We start from the raw sequence: 25,991 nt of genomic DNA, 5'->3' as shown, positions 1-25,991 counted from the left end.
AGTAGACATATCGACATATAAATTAGTGGAATAGAAAACAGAGTTAGGAAATAAACCCTCACATTTATGATCAACTGATTTTTCCCCAAGATCAATGGGGGGAAGAATAGTCATTTGAACAAATGGTGCTGGGGCAACTAGATATACACAGGTAAAAGAATGAAACTGGACCCTTACTTCACCTAAAATGGATCAAAGACCTATATGTAAAAGACAGAACTGTAGAACTTTTAGAAGAAAACAAGCCAAGTCTTTGTGACTTTGGTTTTGGCAACGGCTTCTTAAATATGACACCAAAGGCACAAAAAACAAAAGAAAAAAATTGATGTGTGGGATTTACCGTAAAATACTTCAGTTAAAAAACAAATTGAGCAAATTTAGCAAAATACTAATTATTTAACCTAGGTAATAGATATGTGGGAGTTTGTTATATTGCTAAATGTTTGAAAATGTTCAGGTTAAAATGTTTTAAATATGTATAAATTGTATATAATGTTAAAAAATAAAATTAAACAGAGTCAAAAAAAGAGGAAAACAATTTATAAATTGGACTTCATCAAAACTAAAATCATTTGTCCATCCAAGAACATTATTAAGAGAGTAAAAAGACAAGCCACAGAATGGGAGGCAATACTTGCAATCACATTCCTGATAAGGGTCCAGTATCCAGAAATTTTAGAGATCTCATAATTCTACAACAAAAAGGTTTATTTCTTATAAAACTCTCAGAACACTAGAAATAGAAACTTTCTCAATTTGAGAGCATTCTCATCCATGAAAACTCTGCAGATAAAATCACACTTAATGGTTCAGGAACAAGAGGAGGAGGTTTGCTCTCTCCACTTCTATTCAACATTGTACTGGATGTACTAGTAAGTATAATAAGCTGAGACATAAAGGGCATTTGAATTGGGAGGAAAGAAGTAAGACTGTCTTTGTTCACACACAACATGATCATTTATATAGAAGATATTAAATCTACAAAAAAAGCTACTAGATATAAAAAATGCGTTAACAACTTTGCAGGATACAAAGTAATAGAAACATTAATGTTTTTTCTATACACTGCTGCTGCTGCTGTTGCTGCTAAGTCACTTCAGTCGTGTCCGACTCTGTGACCCCATAGACGGCAGCCCACCAGGCTCCCCCGTCCCTGGGATTCTCCAGGCAAGAACACTGGAGTGGGTTGCCATAGTAGCTAACAATTGGAAATTGTATTTAAATAAAACAATACCGTTGACAAGAGCATAAAAAGACATGAAATACATAGGTATAAATCTAACAAAAGATGCTAAAGACTAGTATACTGAAAACTACAGAACAAAATCAAGGAAATTATATATAAATACATGTACGGTATTTATTGACCAGAACACTCATTTTGGTCATTTTGTCAATTTTCTTCAAATTGATATTTAAGATCCATATATTATATTCAAGCTCATCTGGAAAGACAAAGGACTAGCTAAGACAACTTTGACAAAAAGTGCAAAGTTTGAGGAATAAGAGTATCTGTTTTCAAGACTCATTATACATTTATAATAATCAAAACCTTATGGTACTAGTGTCTTTGCACTAGTTTATCTTTATAAACATGTAGGTCAATGGAACAGAATAGAGAGTTCAGAAATAAGCCCATACATATATATACTGCTGACTTTCAGCAATGCATCAAATGCAGTTCAGTGGAGAAAGAATAGTTTTTTTCAACCAATTGTGCTGGAACAATTAAACATCTATATGCAAAAGCATTAATCCAGGTCCACACCTTTATCATAAATGAAAATTTACCCCAAGTGGTTCATAGACCTAAATGTAGAACCTTAATATATAAAACTTCTAGAAGAAATCATAGGAGAAAAGTTTTGCATCCTTGGATTTGGAAAATATTTCTTAGACATGACACCAAAAGTATTTACAATCCGTAAAAGTCAAAAGTTGATAAAATGGGCTTCATCAAAAATTTTAAATTCTGCTGTTTGAAAGACACTGTTAAAAGAATGTAAAGACAAGCCACTGACTGGGTGAAAATTTTGTACTTAGGTGATAAAGACTTGCATGAAGAATAACAAACAACCAAATTTAAATGTGGGTAAGATTTGAAAATATGTGAATGGCAAATAGACAAATGAAAATATACTCATCATTAGTCATCGAAGAAATGAAAATTAAAATCACAAAATAAGGTATCACCACACATCTATGGACATACCTCACTTTATTGTGTTTTGTTTTATTGCATTTTTTAGATGCTGCTCTTTTTACAAATTGAAGGTTTGTGGTAACCCTTTGTCTAGCAAGTCTAAGGGTGCTACCTTTCCACTTCATGTCTGTCTCATTTTGGTAAGTCTCAAAACATTTCAAAATTTTTTATTACTTTTATATTTGATATGGTGACCTGTGATCAGTCATCTTTGATATTACTGCTGTAATTTTTGGCGGGGGAGGGGGCACCACAAACCATGCCCATATGAGATGGTGAACTTAATCAGTAAAGGTTTTGTGTGTTCTGACTGGTCCATCGACCAGACGTTCCCCCAGCTCTCTCCATCTCCTGGGGCCTTCTCATTCCCTGAAATACAACAACATTAAAACTATGCCAATTAACAACCCTATAGTGGCCTCTAAGTGTTCAAGTGAAAGAGTCGATCAAAAATGATAAGTTCCTACTGGATAGCAGAGAGAACTATATTTAATATCCTATGATAAACAATAATAGAAAAGAATGTTAAAGAGAATATACATATATATGTAAAACTGAATCATTTTGCTGTACAGCAGAAATGAACTCAACACTGTAAATCAACTATACTTCAACAAGAGTCAATTCAGCAAATTTCGTTTAATCATTTTTTAAAGAAAATTCCACAGCCATCCCAATCTTTAGCAACTACCACCCTGATCAGTCAGTAGCCATGAACATAAGGCAAGACTATCTCCCAGTAAAAATATTAGGACTCACTGAAGGCTCAGATGATGGTTGGCATTTTTTTGCAACAAAATATTTTAATTAAGTTTTTTATATATATTTTAAAAATCTGTTGCACACTTAGTAAACTATAGTATAGTGTAAACACAACTTTTATATGCACTGGGAAACTAAAAAAATTCTTGTGACTAACTTTATTATGATATTCATTTTATTAGTCTAGTAGTCTAGAACTTAACCCACAATTATCTCTGGGGTATGCCTGTATTAGAATGAAAATGACTGACCATACTAAGTGTTGACAAGGATATGGAGGAACCTGAACGCCCATAAACTGCTTGTGGGGATACAAAATGTAAAATCACTTTGGAAAAATGTTTGGCAGCTTCTTAAAATATTAAACATATACTTAAAAAATGATACACCCATTAAACTCTTAAGCAATTTTTCAAGAAAAATTAAAGAATTATGTCCATGCAAATTCTTTTACACAAATGTTCATAACATTTTTATCTGTAAAATAGCCCCAAACAAGAAACATCATAAATATCCTTCAAAAATGAAGGGATAAACAAAGTGATATATCTTACAATGTAATACTGCTCACTACTAAAAAGAAATGAAATTTTCATACATGCAAAAACTTGAATGGAACTCAAAATAATTATGCTGAGTGAAATGAGCTAGCCAAAAAAATGAGTTCAGACTGTATGATTCCATGTTTATATAAAATATCATAATATGCAAATAAGCCTGCAGTGAACAAAGGCAGATCAGTGGTTGCCTGGGAATGTGGAAGGTAGGGATTGAGTGTTAGGAAAGGATTACAAAGGGGTGCCAAGAGAACTTTTCAGGAGTGCTATATTTTTCTACTGTGTGGTAATGGAGAAGACTCTTGAGAGTCCTTTGGACATCAAGGATATCAAACCAGTCAATCCTAAGGGAAATCAACCCTGAATATTTATTGGAAGTACTGATGTTGAAGCTGAGCTCCAATACTTTGGTCACCTGATACGAAGAGCTGACTCACTGGAAAAGACCCTGATGCTGGGAAAGATTGAGGGCAGGAGGAGAAGGGGATGATAGAGGATGAAATGGTTGAATGGCATCATTGACTCAATGGACATGAGTCTGAGCAAACTGTAGGAGATGGTGAAGGGTAGGGAAGACTGGTGTGCTGCAGTCCATGGGGTTGCAAAGAGTCAGACATGAGTTAATGACTGAACAACAAGAATTTTTTTAAAAGTGTTATTTATTTATTTAATATATTTATTTTTTGGCTGTGCTGGTTCTTCGTTGCAGCCTGGGCTCTTCTCTAATTGCAGCAACTTGTGGGTACTCTAGTTGTGGTGTGTGGGCTTCTCATTGTGTTGGCTTCTCTTGTGGAGAATAGGCTCTAGGGCGAGCAGACTTCAGTAGTTGGAGCACGTGGGCTCAGTAGTTGTGGCTCCCAGGCTCTAGAGCAAGGCTCAGTAGTTGTGGTGTAAGGGCTTAGTTACTCCTCAGCATGTGGGATCTTCCCAGACCACGTATCAAACCCATGTCTGCTGCATTGGCAGGCAGATTCTCTACCATTGAGCCATGAGGGAAGTCCTGTTTACTATGTTGTTTGTGGTGATGATTTCATGTGTATGCACATGTGTCAGAACTTAATTGTAAAATTTAATTGCATCTAGTTTATGGAATGTCAAATTACATCCTAAAAAGGGAAAGACAGAGAATGAGATGCCTGGATGGCATCACCGACTCGATGGGCGAGTTTGAGTGAACTCTGGGAGTTGGTGATGGACAGGGAGGCCTGGCGTGCTGTGATTCATGGGGTCGCAAAGAGTCGGACACGACTGAGTGACTGAACTGAACTGAACTGAAAGATGTTAAAAATTAAATATCAGGTTATAATATTTTTTCCTGAAAATCTCTTATTGTGAATATTACAGAAGTGTCTTGCTGGCATTTCTATGCTAATTTAGAGCCAATTGTGTTCCTCTGAATGAACACATTGTATTTTCCATGAATTCTTACTGGTTATCATTCTATCTTAAAATGAGAGCAGAATGGCCTAGCAACTGTTCTGAAAAACTAGAATAAATGAAGCCAAGAAAACAGTGTTTTCAGAGTGAAATGATTTTACTTAGCTGCCAAAAGTTGTATATTGTCTGAAATGAAAGATGGAGAAATATACTGTGTTCATTGGTCAGAAGACATGATGTTGCCAATGATGTCAGTTCTTCCAAATAATATAAAGTGACTAGCACAGAGAAGGGGTACCTACCAGGTGGTCAGTGAATTGTTACTCTTTCTATCACTTTAAAATCAGAACTTTCTGTAAAACAGATCATTATATACTTTTGTCAGTAACCAATTAAAATTTGAGATAAACTCTTGAAGTCAGAAGTACACTGCACTGGAAAACTGGAGACCTAGTTGTATTCCCACTGTATCAGCATTTACTTCTGTGTTATATGGCACATCGTTTCACCTCTCTGGGCTTGAGTCCTTCCCTTATGAAATCAGGTGGTATATATGTGTATATATATATATATATATATATATATACACACACACACACATACACGTATTTGTATATATATACATTCTTTTAAAAAATATTCTTTTCCATTATGGTGGATATTGAATATATTTCCCTGTCTATACAATAGGATCTTTTTGTTGATCCATTCTATATATAAAAACTTACATCTGCTAACCTCAACCTCCCATTCCATCTCTCCCCCAACCCCCTCCCCTTTGGCAACCACCAAGTCTGTTATTTATGTCCATGAGTCTATTTCTGTTTCATAGATAGGTTCATTAGTGTCTTCCCAGGTGGCTCAGACAGTAAAGAATCTGCTTGCAATGCAGGAGACCCAAGTTCGATCCCTGGATCAGGAAGATCCCCTGGAGAAGGGCACTCCAGTATTCTTGCCTGGAGAATTCCATGGACAAAGGAGCCTGGCAGGCTACATACAGTCCATGGGATCTCAAAGAGGACACAATTGACTAACACTTAGGTTCCACATATAAGTTATATCACATGGTATTTGTCTTTTTCTGTCTGACTTACTTCACTTAGCATGATACTCTCTAGGTTCATCTGTGTTGCTGAAAATGGCATTATTTCATTCTTTTTTATGGCTGAGAGAGTCGGACATGACTGAGCGACTGAACTGAACTGAACTGAACTGAACTGAACTGAATATTCCATTATATATACCATATCTTCTTTATCTATTCATCTGCTGATAGACATTTATGTTGTTTTCATGTCTTGGTTATTGTGACTAGTGCTGCTTTGAACATAAGTGTGCATATATCTTTTTGAATTATAGCTTTGTGTGGATATGTACCCAAGAGTGGGATTGGTGGGTCATATGGTAATCCTATTTTTAGTTTTCTGAGGGACCTCTAAACTGTTTTCCACAGTGGCTGCACCAACTTACTCCCCCAATAAGGTGGTTAATATATGCTTATTCCTATCCCACTTATAACACTTATAATCTAGGACATAGTGAGTTTAACATCAAATTTATTAGCATCAAATATTTAAGACACCATCTCACTACTGCACCTTCAGCATTGATGAGCAGAGTAAAATGCTTTATGAATACAGATAAGAATGAGCTTTTTGTCTGGGTCATTTCAGATAATTGTATTAATTGTCAATTGACATTAAAGATCCATCTACAATGTGTTAGTAATAACAAAAATGACCAAATAAAATCCCCAGAATTTTGTACTTTCCAAAATCAGGTGATTAGAAGCAAGCAAAGAACAATTTTTTAAAAAATTATGGTCTTCTGACTTAGACTTGTGAGACATTCACAGGGCAGACTATAAATAATTACAAAGGCCTTAAAATAGCATTTTTTAAAAAAGGTACCAGCAGTTTTGTTCTCATGCTAAATATTTGGGCTCCATTTGGAAAACACATAAAGCTTTATACTCAACCAAGCACATAGCCAAATTGTCACATGTTTAGCACATTCAGATGTCATAGTCCAAAATCATGAATCTTTTACTTTTTGAATCCTCTCCTCTGTCTTTGGAAGCTTCCAGGCAAGAATACTTAAATGGGTTGCCATTTCCTTCTTCAGGGTATCTTCCTGACTCGGGGATCGAACCCTGACTTCCTGCATTTCAGGTGGATGCTTTACTCTCTGAGCCATAGGGGAAGCCCTTTATGAATATCTTTATATTTTTTCAAAAGAACAAAAATGATGTAGTATGCACTGTTCTATATAGAATATGAGCCTTCGAATTGGTGATGTGCTACATAATTGTTTCTTTCCTTCTTTAGAATCAACCTCTTTTCCCACTCATTGATACCAGTTCATCTGTTCCATTCATCTACTAGTATCCAGTAGTAATGTTTTGTTTATATTTATTTAGTTTGCTAAATGACTGCTAAGCGTCTATTCATATTCATAGACATCTATATATAGGGAAGCTGTTCTATCTATATTCTGAGATTTCAAAACCTTTTGAATAGTCTGAATTTCAAGAAATAAGAACTGTCTTACTTCATTTGCATGTTTTTCATGATTTGAATATTTTACTAAAGTTGAAATCCTTGACTGTATTAAAGTCTCTTCAGAGTTTTTTCAGTGGGTAACAAACTTCACTTTATATACTATATAGTTATTTTCTTCTTTATAATTTCTACAGTGGCAAATTTAAACTATGAGCCAAGGTTGTTTCTGCATTCCAATTTGATAATGAGCCGTCACAGTGTATTATTTCATTCCATTAACAGAAAAAAAACTACTTACTTGCAAAGCAAATGGCTCATAAAGTAATCTGAGTGCTGGAGAAAGAACAGCTCCCGGCATGAAATGAAAATATCTTTCACCAAGAATGAAGAATTCTAGAAGTCCTCCAGCTGTAGCTGCTTTTGACCACTGACGACCTTAGATAAAATTCTCCTTGGGTCCCTTGTAGTGATTTTGACCACTAATGTTTTAGAGCTTGAAACGTGATTAATTATCTTCAATGTCATAAAGTTTTACACATTTACCTTATAAAACTTTTAGATTTTTTTTAAATAAAATTTTTTTCTAAATATTTCTAAATTTGCTTTGCGATGTCAAGATGCCGCAGGGGATCCTAATAAATAATAAAGCAGCTTAGGCTGAAATGAGGAGCCAGACTTTGTTTATAATACCAGCTTCATTACTCAATTACTGTGTAGTGTTAGAGAAGTCCACTCACCTTTCTCCTCAGAGTCACAATGAGAGCTAAGTGCAAATATATGGTGAAATCTGTATTCAGGTCAAGAAGAGACTGTTAGAACTGGACATGGAACAACAGACTGATTTAAAATTGGTAAAGGAGTACGTCAAGGGTGTATAGTGTCACCCTGCTTATTTAACTTATATGCAGAGTACATCATGAGATGTACTTCATCATGGGCTGGATGAAGCACAAGTTGGAATCAAGATTGCCGGGAGAAATATCAATAACCTCAGAAATGCAAATGACACCACCCTTATGGCAGAAAGTGAAGAAGAACCAAAGAGCCTCTTGGTGAAAGTGAAAGAGGAGAGTGAAAAAGTTGGCTTAAAACTCAGCATTCAGAAAACTAAGATCATGGCAGCTGGTCCCATCACTTCATGGCAAATAGATGGGGAAACAATGGAAACAGTGAGAGGGGGCTCCAAAATTACTGCAGATTGTGATTCAACCATGAAATTAAAAGATGCTTGCTCCTTGGAAGAAAAGGTATGACCAACCTAGACAGCATATTAAAAAGCAGAGACATTACTTTGCCAACAAAGGTCCATCTAGTCAAGGCTATGGTTTTTCTAGTAGTCATGTATGGATGTGAGAGTTGGACTCAGAAAACTGAGTGCCAAAGACCTGATGCTTTTGAACTGTGGTGTTGGAGAAGACTCGAGAGTCCCTTGAACTGCAAAGAGATCCAACTGGTCCATCCTAAAGGAAATCAGTCCTGAATATTCATTGGAAAGACTGATGCTGAAACTCCAATACTTTGGCCACCTGATGTGAAGAACTGAGTCAATGAAAAAGATCCTGATGCTGGGAAAGGTTGAAGGCAAGAGGAGAAGGGGATGACAGAGAATGAGATGGTTGGATGACATGACCAACTCAATGGACATGAGTTTGAGTAAGCTCCGGGAGTTGGTGATGGACATGGAAACCTGGCCTGCTGCAGTCCATGGGGTCGCAAAGAGTCAGACATGACTGAGCGACTGAACTGAAGTGATACGGTGAAAGATGCTTTTAAATTGTAAAGCACTATACAAACATTAAGTGTTTTCTCCAAAAAGCCACCCAAATGAATGTTCCCAACAACTTACCTCCATTCAAACTGGTTTTTCAAATTATAACTATATTTCCACCTTTCCAATCTACTCACTTCTCCATCTTTTCAAGCATGTCTTTTTAAATTTTTAAAAAATATTTATTTTTTTGGCTGCATCAGGTCTTAATTGCAGCACATGGGATCTTCATTGCATCATGCAGAATTTTTCATTGCAGTGCACAGACTCTCTAGTTATGGCACACAGACTCAGTAGTTTTGGCACACGGGATTAGTTACTCCTTAGCATGTGGGATCTTTTAATTCAAAAACCAGGGGTCAAACCCTAGTCCTCTGCATTGGAAGGTGGATTCTCAACTACTGGACCACCAGGGAAGTCCCCTCAAGCATGTTTTAAAATGATGAGTTCTAACCTGTTGCGTCCTAGAAAAGGGAGTCAAAAGTCTTTATAGACTGTTTCCTGAAGACAGCTGCCCAAATGTTGCTTTGACTAAAATAATCTGGATAATGTTCAATATCATTAAGAGAAGAGGGAAAAACCCAGTAGGTCGTCATCCTACTTTCCATAAATTCTTGAGGTGTCTGTTCCTGGGACATTATTTTTTTTTGTAGTTGCTCTTTGTGTACAAGACAGGAATAATAGTGTTGGAGAAGACGCAGAGAAAAGAAACTCAAATGATGAAGAGAATGATAGAAAACAAGGCAGAAGTGGGGATAAAGCTACATATACAGTCAGATCCTTTGTATCCATGGATTCTGTATCCTTAGATTCAACCAACCATGGATCAAAAATATTTTAAAAATTTCCAGAAAGTTCCCAAAAGCAAAACTTGAATTTGCTACACACAGGAAACTACTTACATATAATTTACATTGTATTTACAAGTACATACATAGCATTGACATTGCTTTAGGTATTATAAATAATCTAAAGATGATTTAAAGTATGCAGGAGGCTATGCATAAGTTATATGCAAACACTGTGCCATTTTATATAAGAACTTCAGCATCCATGGATTTTGGTATTCATGGGGGTTGTGGAACCAATCCCCCCTTGAATACCAAAGGACCACTGTATATAATATGACAACTCTAATTAATGAAACTGACTAAGGGTGAGCATCATCAGAGAGCCATGTGGCTGGCAGTTCTTTGTTACTGGTGTCTTGCCAGGGTATGCCTGATAAACAGATTCTCCTCCACATGGCCTCAGCTTTGGACTGTTTTGCTTTTGCTTTCTTTTTATGTTCTTTCAATTGAAACTTCCTTAGTCCAATACATCCTCACTTAGAAGGAGCTTCTCCTGACAGTATGGGGAACATCAGGCTGTCCTTATATTGTCCGGTGAACAGTCTTATTTAATGAGCTTGAAAACTGGTTCATAAAGCTTCTGGTTTGAATCCCCCTCCAGGCCAATTGACTTACTCTTTAGGCTCCATGAGCCTCAACCAAATTGTGTACATCAGAATCACCTAGGGGAACTGTGGTGCTATAAATCATTCAGAACTTGATTTACCTATTGTGTAAAACCAGAATGTCATAGGAGTGTTTCTTTAATCAGAATATAACTAAACAAACAAGGACAATTCATTAGTAAACACAAAACTGCTTTTAGTTTTATGTTATTATTTAAATTTCTCAAATAGAAAGGCATCCAACATTGAATATGCTCAGAGGCTAAGGTTGGCTTTAGTTAGTTGCCAAGAGCAGAGGCAAATAACCACTTACATAAACATCAAGGTCCGCCTAGTCAAGGCTATGGTTTTTCCCGTGGTCATGTATGGATGTGAGAGTTGGACTGTGAAGAAAGCTGATCACTGAAGAATTGATGCTTTTGAATTGTGGTGCTGGAGAAGACTCTTGAGAGTCCCTTGAACTGCAAGGAGATCCAACCAGTCCATTCTAAAGGAGATCAATCCTGGGTGTTCATTGGAAGGACTGATGCTAAAGCTGAAACTCCAATACTTTGGCCACCTCATGTGACGAGTTGACTCACTGGAAAAGACTCTGATGCTGGGAGGGATTGGGGGCAGGAGGAGAACGGGACAACAGAGAATGAGATGGCTGGATAGCATCACCGACTCGATGGACATGAGTTTGAGTGAACTCCGGGAGTTGGTGATGGACAGTGAGGCCTGGCGTGCTGTGATTCATGGGGTCGCAAAGAGTCGGACACGACTGAGGGACTGAACTGAACTGAACTGAACTGAAGTCCCCATTCTTTACAATTCAGTTTCTACAGCTCTATACTTACAACATTTAGCTTAGTTAGACCCTTATCACACTAACCTTATAAGCTTGTCCTGAAGAGATAGGAGGCTTCGGATAGGTGGGCCCAGACAAGTTATATAATTCATAGATTGTTTGCAATACTCTTGTAATGCAACATACTGACCCTACTTCTTCAGATCTGTAACAAAACACCTAGCTAAGCTAGAGGACTCTGCTACATAAAACTGTCTTTACTTGGGATGATTTGGGAGAATGGCATTGAAACATGTATATTATCATATGTGAAACGAATTGCCAGTCCAGGTTCAGTGCATGATACAGGATGCTCGGGGCTGGTGCACTGGGATGAATGCAGAGAGAGGTGGGAGGGGGGTTCAAGATGGGGAACACTTGTACACCCGGGGCAGATTCATGTCATTGTATGGCAAAACCAATACAATAATGTAAAGTAATTAGTCTCCAATTAAAATAAATAAATTAAAAAAAAAGAAAAGAACAGCACCTCTGTGTCATTTTACTAAATATTTATTTTCACCACTTTTAGCTATAATTCAATGAGGGAAGCTGCAATCTCTTCCTCATTTGGTCTTTTTATTTTCTTTTAAGAGTACTCTATTTTTTAAGATTTTATTCGAGCATAGTTGATTTACAATGTTGTGTTAGTTTCAGGTGTTCAGTAAAGTGAATCAGCTATTCATATACCTGATTTGGTCTTTTTTTTTGACTTGGTCTTAAAACTGGTCATACTGTTTCTGTCTTTTGTCTCTTTGCATTCTATCCTCTATGCTGCAGCCAATGCGTGTGTGCTCAGTTGTGTCCAACTCTGTGACCCTATAGACTGTAGCTTGCCAGTCTCCTCTGTCCATGGGATTTTCCAGGCAAGATACTAGAATGGGTTGCCATGCCCTTCTCCAGGGGGCCCTCCTGACCCAGGGATTGAATCTGTGTCTCCTACATTGCAGGCGGATTTTTTACCACTGCACCACCTGGGAGGAAGCCAGAGCAAGCTTTTTAATGAGTCACTCTTTTGCTCAGAAATCTCCAGCAGCTAATACTCACAGTTAAAAGACCAGATCCTTATATTATCCAATAAGGCCCCATAGGAAGTCTCTGCATCTCCCTCCCTAACCCCTCTCCTACTAGTTCCAGTGGGTTTCAGACACATTGACCTTGCTTTTCCTAGACAAAGATGGGTTTTTATCGCACATATTGATGTTCTCTTTGCTGGACTAGTTTTACACCAGATAGAAGCATCACCCTTGTCCTCACCTATTTAAGGTCTCTGCTCAAATGTCACTGTCAGTGAGGCATTCTTTGGGTACTCTTAAGTTTCTCCATCCACATTTCCTGTCTTCTGTCCTTGCTTCATTTTTCTACATAGCACTATATATGCTTTCCTTATTGATTTGAATGTGCTACTCCCCACCTGACATGTAAATTCCATGAGGACGGGGGCTTTTATCTCTGCCTTGAATGGTGTTGCTTGAACAGTGTATGACACATATTAGGTGCTCAATATTTTTTGTTCAAATTAAGGAATTAAAGATTCTTTCTCAGCAACCTTGTGCCTAACTCTCAAACTTTCACCTTCCTGTGGAATCCTTCTGGCACCTCCTTATCCAGTATTTCTTCCCCAAAGTCCTCTCTGCCTGAATAAGTTTTTCTAAGTGGCAATCTCTTACTTCCGTTAGTGTACAACTTTCAGGCAACGCTTGCAGCCCTCTCCAGTAGCAAGAAGTCACTTCTTAGCAGATCCACTTTATTGCGAATTTCCTTTTTGCCTGCATCCCTGACCTCAGAGTTAGTCTGCACATCTCACTTCCCACCCAGGCCCATGATGTAGGTGATTGTCACTTAGTAAAATCTCAGCACACTTAAAACACAAATTTACATGAATGTTAGTCTTGTACTCTTGGACTTCCCTAGTGGCCCAGTGGCCAAGACTTCACACTCCCAATGCAGGGAGCCTGGGTTTGATTCCTGGTTGGGGAACAAGATTCCAAATGGCACAACTAAGAGTTCATATACTACCACTAAAGATCTCACATGCCACAGTGAAGACCTGGCAGAGCTGAAGAAATAAGTAATATTTTTTAAAATTTATAAAACCAAGTAAAACATGATTCTTGAACTCTTGCTTCAGTTCATAGGTGTATGCTATAATTAAGGCTGTCAGACTCAGTGCCTTCCTAAATAAAGAACTCCTCCTCTTGGAGGGCATAAACAAAGAACACCCAGTTAAATATTGCGTGGAACATACTTTTATTAAGACTTATTTGTTGTATTTCTGAAATTAAACTTTACTAAGGCATGATGTATTTTATCTGGCAACCCTACCTGTGATGGACATAGATATTGTTGAAAGGGCTTTTTCATCCAGATTATTTTCTAGAAAAACTGTATGTAAAATAGCTATATTATCCAAGTCTCCAAATAAGACACACCTGGATTATTTCACTGTATTAAAAAATACCAGAAATAGGGAGTATTCCCTTGAAATTTAAGGAAGTGATTTTGAATTTAAAAGAAATTGAAGTGCTTAACGCAGTAATAAACATATGGAATTTATTATTCCTAGGAAAAGATCCAGGCAGAACATTTTTGAAAAAAAAATCTTTTAAAGGTTTTTTTTTCATGTGTAAAAATGCAAATCAAATAAAGATGATAAAACACCTTCTGTATTTTGGGCACTCATGATCCAGACTAGAAGACACTGTCTCTGTACTTAGAGTCTGCTAGTAATACAGATATAATTCAAAATGACAATATAGTGTTAGGAGAAAAATAGAAGTAAATAAAAAAGTGTAGTTGTAGCAAGAAAGTGGTTGGTTATCTGTAGTCAGGGAAAGATGAGAGTAAAGGGAAAGCTCTCTAGTAGATGACCCTTCAATTTGGTTTTTAAAATCCATTTTATTTGGGGTATAGTTTACATACAATAGAATTTACCTATTTAAAACCTATTTTGATGAGTTTTATTTTATTTTCATAGGTTTACTGACACATAGTTTACATAAACTGTAGCCTTTTTAGGTGTACAGTTCTATGAATTTTGACAAACATACTCAGTTGTTTAACTACCACCACAATCAAGATATAGCACATCATTTGAAAGTTGCTAAGAGAGTAGATCTTAAAAATTCTCACCACAAAGCGAAAAATAACTATGTGAGGTGACGGATGTGTTAAATAACCTCATTGTTGTAATCATCTCGCAATCTTTACATATTATCAAATCTTCATGTTGTACACCTGAAACTTGGACAACACTATATGTCATTCATACCTCAATAAACCCGAAAAAATGCCTAAAATAAAAGATAGGGTATTTCTTCTACCCAGAAGACTTCCTTCATGCCCTGCCCTATTAGTTTTCCATTGCTATGAAAACAAATTACCACAAACTTCATGATTTAAAACAACATCCACTTATTAGCTCATATTTCCGTAGGTCAGAAGTCCATGCACAGAGTGTTGGTTTCTCTGTTCAAGGTCTCACAATGCTGAAATCAAAGTGTTCCCCTGGTTTGAGTCCCTTTTTGGAGATGAGTAAAAAACTTGCTTTCAAGTTCATTCAAGTGATTGGCATAATTCAGTTCCATGGGACTGTAGGATTGAACTTCCCCATTTTTTTTTGACACTTGACCCCTCCATCCTCAAGCCAGCAACAGCAAGTTGAATCCTTCTTGTGATTCAAACATCTCTTCCTTCTTCCTCTGCTTCTAAGAGCTCATATGATTACATTGGACCTACCTAGATAATCCAGGTTGATTTTGTCATTTTAAGATTAAATGACTAATAACCTTAATTACAACTACAGAGTTCCTTTTGCCATGTAACATAACATATTCATGGGCATAAAACCCAGGCTGAAGGTCACAGGAGCTCAAAATTCTGTTTCCCTCGCTTTTTGTATCAATCCCTTTGCTCCACTCTAGCTTCTGGCAACCTCTGATCTGATCTCTGTCCCTGTAGTTTGTTTTTTCCAGAATGTCATATAAATAGAACTATACAGTTAATATTCTTTGAGTCTGACTTTTTTTTACCCAGCATAAGGTTCTTGAGGTCTATCCATTGTATGGATAAGTAGTTCCTTTTAATTGTGGGGTAGGTAATATTTCATTGTGTGGATATATCACAGTTTGCTTCACCTGATGAGGTGGTCCAGGTGGTGGTCACATTCATCTTAAGGGAATAGGGAGAGGACAAAGGCTAGGCATCACTTAGTGATCTAAAGTTGCAGGTAGATGCACACATTCAGGGGATGACCTGGTCCTAGGAGATCATCTATATACAACACTTTTTAAATAAGAGAAACTCCAAGATTTTAACTAATTGCTAAAATCACACAGCTGGTCAGTACCTGAATTGGGACTTAAACCTTTATCTCTCTGACAAGAATTACATTGTTTATTCTTAACTATTTTTGATATGATAAAATTATGGATCTTTTCTCCTGAAAAGTTTATTGTGCAAATACATACCAGCCCCAGTTTAAGAACTCTTGTGCCATGGCACTATTCTTCAGCATGACGAGCTCTGTGGGTACTTTGTGTTGATAATTTCTCCCCAGATATAGGACTAAATCTTTTTCAGATTCATTACGGTTCTAAAGGTTGGTTGGGGTGGTGGGGGATATCATGTACTAATGAAGACATTTCCTGAACCTATGGGACATTTTGAGGGGTTAGCAGGGGTTCCCAAACTTTTTTTTAAAGAGCCAGAAAATAAATATCTTAGGCTTGCATGAATATAGTTTCTGTGACAAAACTTCTCTGCAGTTGTAGACCGTATGTAAGTGAATGAATGAGCACAATGAGCACAACTGTGTTCCAATAAAACTTTATTTAAAAAACCAAGTTGTGGGCCTTCAGGTTAAAATTTGCTGACCCTTAGAGTGGTCACAAACTGTTGTAAAGATGTAGTGCTATAGAGTCTAATGTGTGCATTTGTATCTCCTCATACATTTACCCTAATCCCCTAGGGCCAATTATAATTATTCCTTGTGATTAAAATGCAGACCATTATTGCAGGTAGGGACAATTGGAGTAGGAAGACCTAATTTCAAATTCTGTCCTTTACTGTCTGTGTGAACCTTGATCCCATTACTTTGAGCATCGGTATAACAGAGTATAAGACCTGGAACATGAGTATAATAATGGCAGCCTTGCAAGGCAAAGTGAAGCAGACAGTGGTTATTCAGTGATCCTTGATAAACTGAACTGCTCAATGAATTTCACCTCTGTGTCCTTTGTCCTTTCTTCTGACCATCCCATCATAATAAAGAACCCCATTGTCAACTTCAGTGGCAGTTACTGTAAAAGTTAGGTGCAAATAGCTAGGCACATAGGAGGTTTGATAAGGCATAAGGATCAAGAAGCCTCCTGTGAAAGAAATCATCCAAAGTTAAAAGACTGTCACATAACTTGTTTCAAGGGCAGTTGGGTTCATGTTAGGGCTTTGGCTAGATTATGTGAGTCTGTCACAAATGTCTGTCACATATATCATCTGGCCCAGCCCCCCTTGAACCCAGGCCTGAATCTTACATCAAAGGATCTCCAATTAAAAAAAAAAGTAAAGAAAAAAAAACTTTGTTGTAATATGACAGCAACCTCAGTGCCAGCAGCTTTGGCAACACCCAGGAGAGTGCAACGTTGGAAGACAGCACATTCCCTACTGGGTACTGACAACCTGGAATGGATACTGCTGGTCACCAGGCTTGCCCTTGGCAGATACCAAGTGGAGGTTTTGCTTTTGATGGCCATTGGCCAGGACAGTATATATACCCAGAGAAAGCCCTAAAAGAAGAGAAGAGAAATGGGAGATACGCAGTGGCCATGAGTACTGATTCCCAGAGAACTTGTGAGATATTATCTTGGTTTAACAGGTTGTTTTTTGGTGGTGGGGGGCAGTGGGGAAGGGCCAGAAAGATGACATAAGGGAATGTATGGGTCCAGAATAGGGAGTGAAGTTACTAGAGTGTGCATGGGAATGGAGCCAGGAAAACATGAACTTGTGATTCCTCTCTTTCCCACAAAGCTAGTGCAATTGTGGAAACTCAAGTGCAAGGCAGTAATAATTTAGTCTTCCTGAAGATCCCATACTTCATAACCTATGATTTTTTCTTTCTTTTTAAAATTGAACTATAGTTGATTTACAATGTTGTGTAAATTTCTGCTGGTGCTGTTGTTGTTCAGTTGCTCAGTCATCTCTGATTCTTTATGACCCCATGGACTGCAGCATGCCAGGCCTCCCTGTCTTTCACCATCTCCTGGAGCTTGCTCAAACTCATGTTCATTGAGTCAATGATGCTGTCCAACCATCTTATCTTCTGTCGCCCTCTTCTCCTACCTTCAGTCTTTCCCTGCATCAAGGTCTTTTTCAGTGAGTCGGCTCTTCGCATCAGGTAGCCAACATATTGGAGCTTCAGCTTCAGCATCAGTCCTTCCAATGAATATTCAGGGTTGACTTCTTTTAAGATTGACTGGTTTGATCTCCTTGGTGTCCAAGGGACTCTCAAGTGTCTTCTCCAACACCACAGTTCAAAAGCATCAATTGTTGATGCTCAGCCTTCTTTATAGCTCAACTCTCACATCCATACATGACTAGTGGAAAAACCATAGCTTTGACTAAGTAATTCATAACCCTCTGACCTTTGCATGTGGGTTTTTGTCCTTCAGCACCATCTTTCCTCTTGAGGCTTTCCTTCCTGAAGTCCCTTCACATCTTTTGTTCATCCAAAGGTTAACTTCTAGTCCAATTCTCTTCTAAGGTGTAGTATCTTGAATTCAGGCACAGGCTATGCCATACTAGGGAAGTCATTCTCAAGCTTGCTCAACTGTTTTTGTTGTTGTTGTTTAGTCACTAAGTGTTAAGTGTTAGTCGCTCAGTCATGCCTGGCTCTTTGTGACCCCATGGACTGCAGCCTAGCAGGTTCCTCTGTCCATGAGATTTTCCAGGCAAGGGTACTGGAGTAGGTTGCTGTATCCTCCTCCAGGGAATCTTCCTTACCCAGGGATCAAACCCATGTCTCCTGCATTGGCAGGTGGATTCTTTACCACTGAAACACCAGGGAAGCCCCTTCTCAGGTGTTAGAGTCATGGTGCTTGAAAGTCATGGTGCTCTTTGTGGGACTTTAACAAATGATATATATTTTTTCATTTGGTTCCATGAGAATGAAATAATAGCTGTATCATAGCACCTGTCATTGTGGGTACCTCCTATATATCAAGCACTCTGCTAATCTCTTTACGTGCATGACTTTATTTGTCTCTCACTATAACCCTGTGCACTGTGTTGAAGATGGAGGCTCAAATACATTTAGACACTTCCCCAGTGTCAAACAACCTAGAAGTGATAACCAGGATTTGCACTCTGGACTTCAAAGTTTGTGATTGTAACTAATGTACCTACTGCCTCTCCTTATGAACAGTTTTCCTAATAGAAAACATGCCTATGTGACAAGTGGGCAATATTAAATGCAGCCTCTAGAATAAGGATTTGAGTACACAATATAAGCTGATGAAAACATATGTTCTGCCAAATACAACATGAATATTCTTTTGCACACCATAGTAACAGTCTTTTTTGTCCCTCCATCTAATTTATAGTAATTACCTGTACTTCTTTATTTGTCTGGAGTTCATTAAAAGTACCAGTTGATAATACTCCCATCATAGTACTAGTGTGAGAAATTATACACTATCACCAGTGCCAGCTTTCAAAGACTCTCTAAGGTACTTCACAGACTTGGGGACACAAGAAGATAGTCTGCCACCCAGACCGCTTTTTATTGATGGTGTGTTGCTGGAATGGATAGGCCACATGGAGAACAGAGCACACATGTGTCTAGTCTTGCTTCAAAGTGGATATTCTGAAACATGCTTATACAAGAAAGTTAAAAACATTTTCTTTCATCTTGACACTTTGTCAGTTCTGGTTCACCTCACACATGTTTCTCTTGGGTGACTTTTCTTCCCATTTTGGTTCCTACTGGATGTCTTAGAGCTTCAGCTTTCGCCCAGCTCCAGGTTCAGTAAGTGAAGTACTCAGAATTAGTTTATATCTTAGCCACCCACTAGGGAGGAATGCTGATATATATTTGGATTAAGTGGTTTGTTTAACAGAAAAGGAGACTGCATAGAAAGTAGACAGTACAATTTTAAAATTGGGGGGCAATTATGACTATAAACCCCAATATTTTTGCAAGGAATCACGGAATATTTAAATTCTCTTGGTTGTTAATTGTTCAGTCATGTCCAACTCTTTGTGACCCCATGGACTGTAGCCGGCCAGGCTCCTCTGTCCATGGAATTCTCCAGGCAAGAATAGTGGAGTGGGTTGCCATTTCTTCTCCATGGGATCTTCTCAACCCAGGGATAGAACCTGGGTCTCCCGCATTGCAGGCAGATTCTTTACCATGTGAGCCACCAGGTCAGTGATGTTAAATGCTCTTAACGCCACCTTAACACATCACATTAATGATTGCCCACCTCACTGTAAGCAATGAATAAGAGGTAGCCGTTACTTTTGTGATGATGATGATGGATAGACAACCAATTGGAGTGTTCGCAAAGACTATTCAGATTTCTTAAGATGCATAAAAAAGGGAAATTCAAACTGGAAAGATGTAGCTATTTACTCTGGATCCATAAAATGTGTGATGTCTGTGATTGCTATTTGTCCCTCAATATTCATCCTTCCCTTCTTTCTCTTAGTAACAGAACTACCTGAGTTTTGACTCATTCAAAGACTGCATATCCCAATCTGCTTTGCAGCTAAGTTTGGCCATGCCATCACCTGGCCAATGAAGTGTGAGTGGCAAGTGCAGCCTCCAGGTCACATTCTTAAAAGGAAACTGCTTGCCCTTCACATCCGTGTTCCTTTTCTCATGGGAATTGAGTGAGTGTTGATCATGTAAACAAGGAAAGCAAAGATAGAAGAACCCCAAGGACTTGGATGAACTTGTGGAGCAGAGCTACCTACCTCCAGACTGTTACAAAGGAGAAAAACAATTTCTATATCATTTCAGCCACTGTATTTTTTTAGTTTCTTCATTATTTATCAACTTAGCCTAATACATGAAATAAAATGCCTGGTATAATGCCCAGCAACTGTAAAAGAATATCACACATTTTAAAAAGAAGGGCAAATAAGAAAAATGTATCATTAAAAATAGAATCTAAAAACGTGGGGAAAAAAGTATCAGTTGATACCAAATGATGCATTATTTGCTACTAGCAGCTGATAGCTACTAGCAAGAAAGGATGGACAATTGCCGTTCTTTAGGATGCACTCTTGATTACTTCCAGAAATCATTCTTTGAAAAACAAATTTATTTTAACCATTCTATTTTCAATGTCATTCACAGAAGTTAAAACTCTTTAACAATTTTAAAGAGCAGAGCATTAGAGATGTTCACTAGAAAGGTGTCTAAGACTTTTCTTTTAATATGCTTTCTTTGGCCAAAAAAGTCAGGACTATTCAAGTAGCAGAACATTTGCCATTTTTATCACCAGTCGCTCATCCCTGTTGCTCAGAGAATGAAGAATTTTTCCTTTTGGGTGTCAGAACTCTCCTCAGAATTGACATTTATGCCCCACCATGAAGGATGTATGAACATTCACACTGTGAACAACTTCAGGTTCCAAACCATACCCAGGAAAACAAATGATAATTGCCTAGATAAGACTGGAGCCAAGCCTACATTTGTCTTCTTAGTTTCAACCTCCTTCACCTTTATGCCAACTTGAATAAATATTAATCCCATGGTAACTACAGAAAAATAGGTCTTTCTAACTGGACTTTATACATAAGCCTAAGATTTTAGATCAATGATAAAACAGCAAAATAGCAATTGCCTAGTTAGCAATTGCTATTGCTAAAATAGCAATTGTCTAGCAAAATAGCAATTGCTCTCCTTCAGATCCCCTGAATAAAACCTTAGCTTGGACACTTGACCTGGTCAGGGTCCATGAGCTGTTCTTGACTCAATCACCCAGGTTCTATGTCTTATTTTTGTCCTAGTCTGTTCTTGTTACTTCAGCCCTTTCTCTTATGGTTTACATTTGATTCAGAGTCATCTTAAATTCTAGGTTGTCTGCACATTTATATTTTATCTCTCATGAACCACATCCATATTGCCTACATTTTCTTCAACATACATGAAATTGCTTTTCTTAAAATAAAATGAAGCTACATAGACAGTATAGATGGTTCTTGGAAGGCATGAGTCATCACATCCTCAATACATAATGTAATTGGTACATAATATCAAAGAAACACGCCTTCAAGGTCTCAGAGAAGAGACAGGGACTTTTATAGGAAATGTCTGTTTTTTAACTCAGTCTCATCTCAAGCAGTGAATCGAGATCTTATTTTTCTGTGCAAAGATTCAGGAGTGGCTAGTTCATAAAGTATCAGTTCAAATATCTTTGGGAAATCAAAAAATATGTGAAAACCCACAGGCTAATTGAAACACAAAATTCTCCCAAGGGAAAATTTAAATACCAATGGCATCTTATCTTGCTGGTTCTAATCTTAAAGTTGCTACCTGGTGAGAATAACTTTCTTCCACAGTCATTTGTTACACAGAAGCATCTTTTGTTAAATTTTAACTCCTTGACCAAAAAGTTTCCTTTAAGAAAAATTTCTAAAAGATGATTCAAAAGAAAGAGTAGCTAGCTACTTGTGTTGAACAATTTTCTTTTTGTATTTTTAAAACTGTGATCAGATGCCTAGGCTTGATGCCAAATTATGAAGAATGACATTGTAATAATAGAAACTCACTCTTCAATATACATGTTTGGCCCTGATCTTTCAACTTTTTTGGCTACACCTATCTACTGTTATCTTCATTTGAGTTTCTCAAATTTGGGTCACCTCAAATCCTTTATTTAAAAATAAAATCATCTTTCCAGCTTTCTGTTTTTCTTGATGTTGTTCATCTATGTTTCCAACCTAAAAATCTTGGTATCACCTTGGACACCCACCATTCACAGACATTTATGGAGCATCTACAGTGAGTCAGGTCTCATGCAAAGTGCTGAGGATATGGCATCAGCTTTCAAGGGGCTCTATTTTTGGTAATTGAGTTGAGTTGTTACCTGATTTATATGCAAGCATATTTGCATATTTTAATATTGCCAGTGTTGTTTTTTAATGTGTCAGATTCATCCTCTTCTCTCCTTTTCCCCCATCAATTCTTTTTTTTAAAGAGTTTTATTTATTTATTTTTTAATATTTATTTAATAAATGGTACAAAGCACAGTTCTCTCCTCTTCTTTCCTTCTTACTATTTAGTGAAATTTTAACTGTTAATGTTTTTGGCATTGTGCTTTGTACCATCAATTCTTTTTAATTCTCTCCTCTTCTTTCCTTCTTACTATACTATCTAAATGCTAACTCTTTAAACCTGATGCTTAAAATATTGCAGCGGTTTTTCCTTGTCTTCAAAGAGTATCCGTGGTTACATGTGGAAAAGGGAATGGCGACCCACTCCAGTATTCTTGCCTGGAGAATTCCATGGACAGAGGAGCCTGGCAGGCTATGGTCCATGGGGTCACAAAGAGTCAGACACAGCTGAGCGACTAATACACAGACGTTTAGTCTACTCACTGAATGTGCTGTGTTTATGCCTAATGTTGCAGTATTTTATGAACATTATCAACCCCATTCATCTTGTGTCAGATTCTGCAGAAACAGGGATTCAGTTGTGAATAATGTGTCGAGAGAATGCTCTTTAGGAAACACCTGTCAATGAATCAGAGAAGCGGGAAAAGAACTGGGAAAAGATGTGGTCTCAGATTAAAGCAAAGCCTTGATCTGATCCATGGGATTAGGATTCTGGATCATAAACCACACTGCAGAGTTCTCCCATTTTTGTCAAGAAGTCAGCCTTTCACACCAGAAGTTTTGGGCCAGGGGATATATATATATATATATGTATATATAAAACTATGGTTGATTCATATGCTTGTATGGCAGAAAGCATTTAAGTGAAGCTGCTCAGTTGTGTCCAACTCTTTGCAACCTCATGGACTGTAGCCTGCCAGGCTCCCCCATCTGTGGGCTTTTCCAGGCAAAAATACTAGAATGGGTTGCCATTTCCTTCTCCAGGGGATCTTCCCGACCCAGGGATTGAATCCAGGTCTCCCGCATTGCAGGCAGACTCTTTACCGTCTGAGCCACCAGGGAACCCCTGGTGGGATTCAGAAGTTCAGGGGATGTATGTATACCTATGGTTGATTCATATTGTTGTATTGCAGAAACCAGTACAACATTGTAAAGCAGTTACCCTCCAATTAAAAATAAAAAATGAAGCTATGTGCCACCCCCAACCTGGGGCACAGCTGCCTGGGAGAGTCAGCTCTGACAGCTGAGGACAATTCCCCCAAGAAAGGGGGACAACTGTGGGACTTCAGCTGCCTGGTGGGTGCACCAGTGAGATCTGGGCAGGACAGTAATAGAACTGTATATATCAGATATTTTCTTTTAAAATTTTTTTTATTTTTTTTGAGAGGGCTCATTTAATGGGTACTATTCGATTTTTTTTTTACTTTACATTATTGTATTGGTTTACTCAGCAATTAAAAAGAATATATTTGAATCAGTTCTAATGAGGTGGATGAAACTGGAGCCTAAGGAAAGGCTTCCTTTCCTTAAGCCAGAAGGAAAAACACCAACACAGTATATTAACGCATATATATGGAATTTAGAAAGATGATAACGATAACCCTGTATACGAGACAGCAAAAGAGACACAGATGTATAGAACAGTCTTTTGGACACGGTGGGAGAGGTCGAGGGTGGGATGATTTGGGAGAATGGCATTGAAACATGTATATTATCACATGTGAAATGAATCGCCAGTCCAGGTTCGATGCATGATATAAAATTTTTTTTAATTAAAAAAATTTATTTTATATTAAAGTATAGTTGATTTATAGTGTTGTGTTAGTGTCAGGTGTACAGCAAAGTGAATCAGTTATGCATATACATATATTTACTCTTTTTTAGCTTCTTTTCCCATATAGGCCATTACCAAGTTTTGAGTAGAGATCCCTGTGCTATATAGTAGGTCCTTATTAGTTATCTATTTTACATATAGCAGTGTATATATGTCAATCCCAATATCCCAATTTATGCCCCCACTTCCCCACAGTAACCATAAATTCCTTCTCTAAGTCTGTGAATCCTGTGTTTCTGTTTTATAAATAAGTTTATTTGTATCATTTTTTAAAAAAAATTCTTCACATAAGTGATTATATCAGTTGTTTTCAAATTTTAGTGTACACCAGAATTACCTGATGTGCTTGCTAAAACACATGTCTGGGCCCCAAGCCCAGAGTTTCTGATTCATTTGTTTTGCCTGAGGTGAACCTAGGAATTTGCCTTCATAACAAATTCCCAGGTAATGCTGATGCTGCTGGTTTTAGAATTATAATTTGAGAATAAGTGCTTTATATAGAATAACATTGCATCATTGATATTAATAGTCAATCAACCTTGATAAAGTTAATTGAATCATGCATGGGACTGCCAGATGAAACATAGGATGCCCATTTAAATTTGAATTTCATATAAACAATAAATCATTTTAGCATAAATATAACTATTCTATTATATATTTATATATACAATTATATATATTTACATATAATATAAATACAAAGTATAACTATGCCCCACATATAGCACAGGACATGCTTACAGAGAAAAACTGTTGTTTCTCTGAAATTCCCACTTAAATTTAAATGTATTTGCTAAAACTGGCAACTCTACTCCATGTCATCATGAGTAGAATGGTAGACAGTGCTATGTCACGAGATTAGTATAGTCATGACAAAAATAAAAGTCAGTTCAGTTCAGTCGCTCAGAGGTATCCAACTCTCTGCGACCCCATGAATCACAGCACGCCAGGCCTCACTGTCCATCACCAACTCCCGGAGTTCACTCAAACTCATGTCCATAGAGTCGGTGATGCCATCCAGCCATCTCATTCTCTGTCGTCCCGTTCTCCTCCCGCCCCCAATCCCTACCAGCATCAGAGTCTTTTCCAGTGAGTCAACTCGTCGCATGAGGTGGCCAAAGTATTGCAGTTTCAGCTTTAGCATCAGTCCTTCCAATGAACACCCAGGATTGATCTCCTCTAGAATGGACTGGTTGGATCTCCTTGCAGTACAAGGGACTCTCAAGAGTCTTGTCCAACACCACAGTTCAAAAACATCAATTCTTCGGTGATCAGCCTTCTTCATAGTCCAACTCTCACATCCGTACATGACCCCTGGAAAAACCATAGCCTTGACTAGACGGACCTTGGTTGGCAAAGTAATGTCTCTGCTTTTTAATATACTATCTAGGTTGGTCATAACTTTCCTTTCAAGGAGTAAGCGTCTTTTAATTTCATGGCTGCAATCAGCATCTGCAGTGATTTTGGAGCCCCCCAAAATAAAGTCTGACACTGTTTCCACTGATTTTCCATCTATTTCCCATGAAGTGATGGGACCAGATGCCATGATCTTTGTTTTCTGAATGTTGAGCTTCAAGCCAACC

The 25,991-nt window shown here is 37.7% G+C and overlaps 2 pseudogenes; both read right to left on the bottom strand.

Annotated features, from left to right (window-relative positions):
• Positions 1 to 5,655, bottom strand: part of LOC148773423 (protein CFDP2-like) — a 34,561-nt pseudogene extending 28,906 nt beyond the window's left edge.
• Positions 5,656 to 7,793: 2,138 nt separating this feature from the next.
• LOC148773422 (protein CFDP2-like) overlaps positions 7,794 to 25,991 on the bottom strand; it is a 34,448-nt pseudogene continuing 16,250 nt past the window's right edge.

This window comes from Moschus berezovskii, chromosome X (assembly GCF_049115385.1).
Source record: "Moschus berezovskii isolate FMDL1 chromosome X, NW_MosBer_1.0, whole genome shotgun sequence".
Lineage (NCBI taxonomy): Eukaryota > Metazoa > Chordata > Mammalia > Artiodactyla > Moschidae > Moschus > Moschus berezovskii.
Note: the sequence above shows the minus strand (reverse complement) of the source record. Positions and strands in the feature narration are given on the sequence as shown.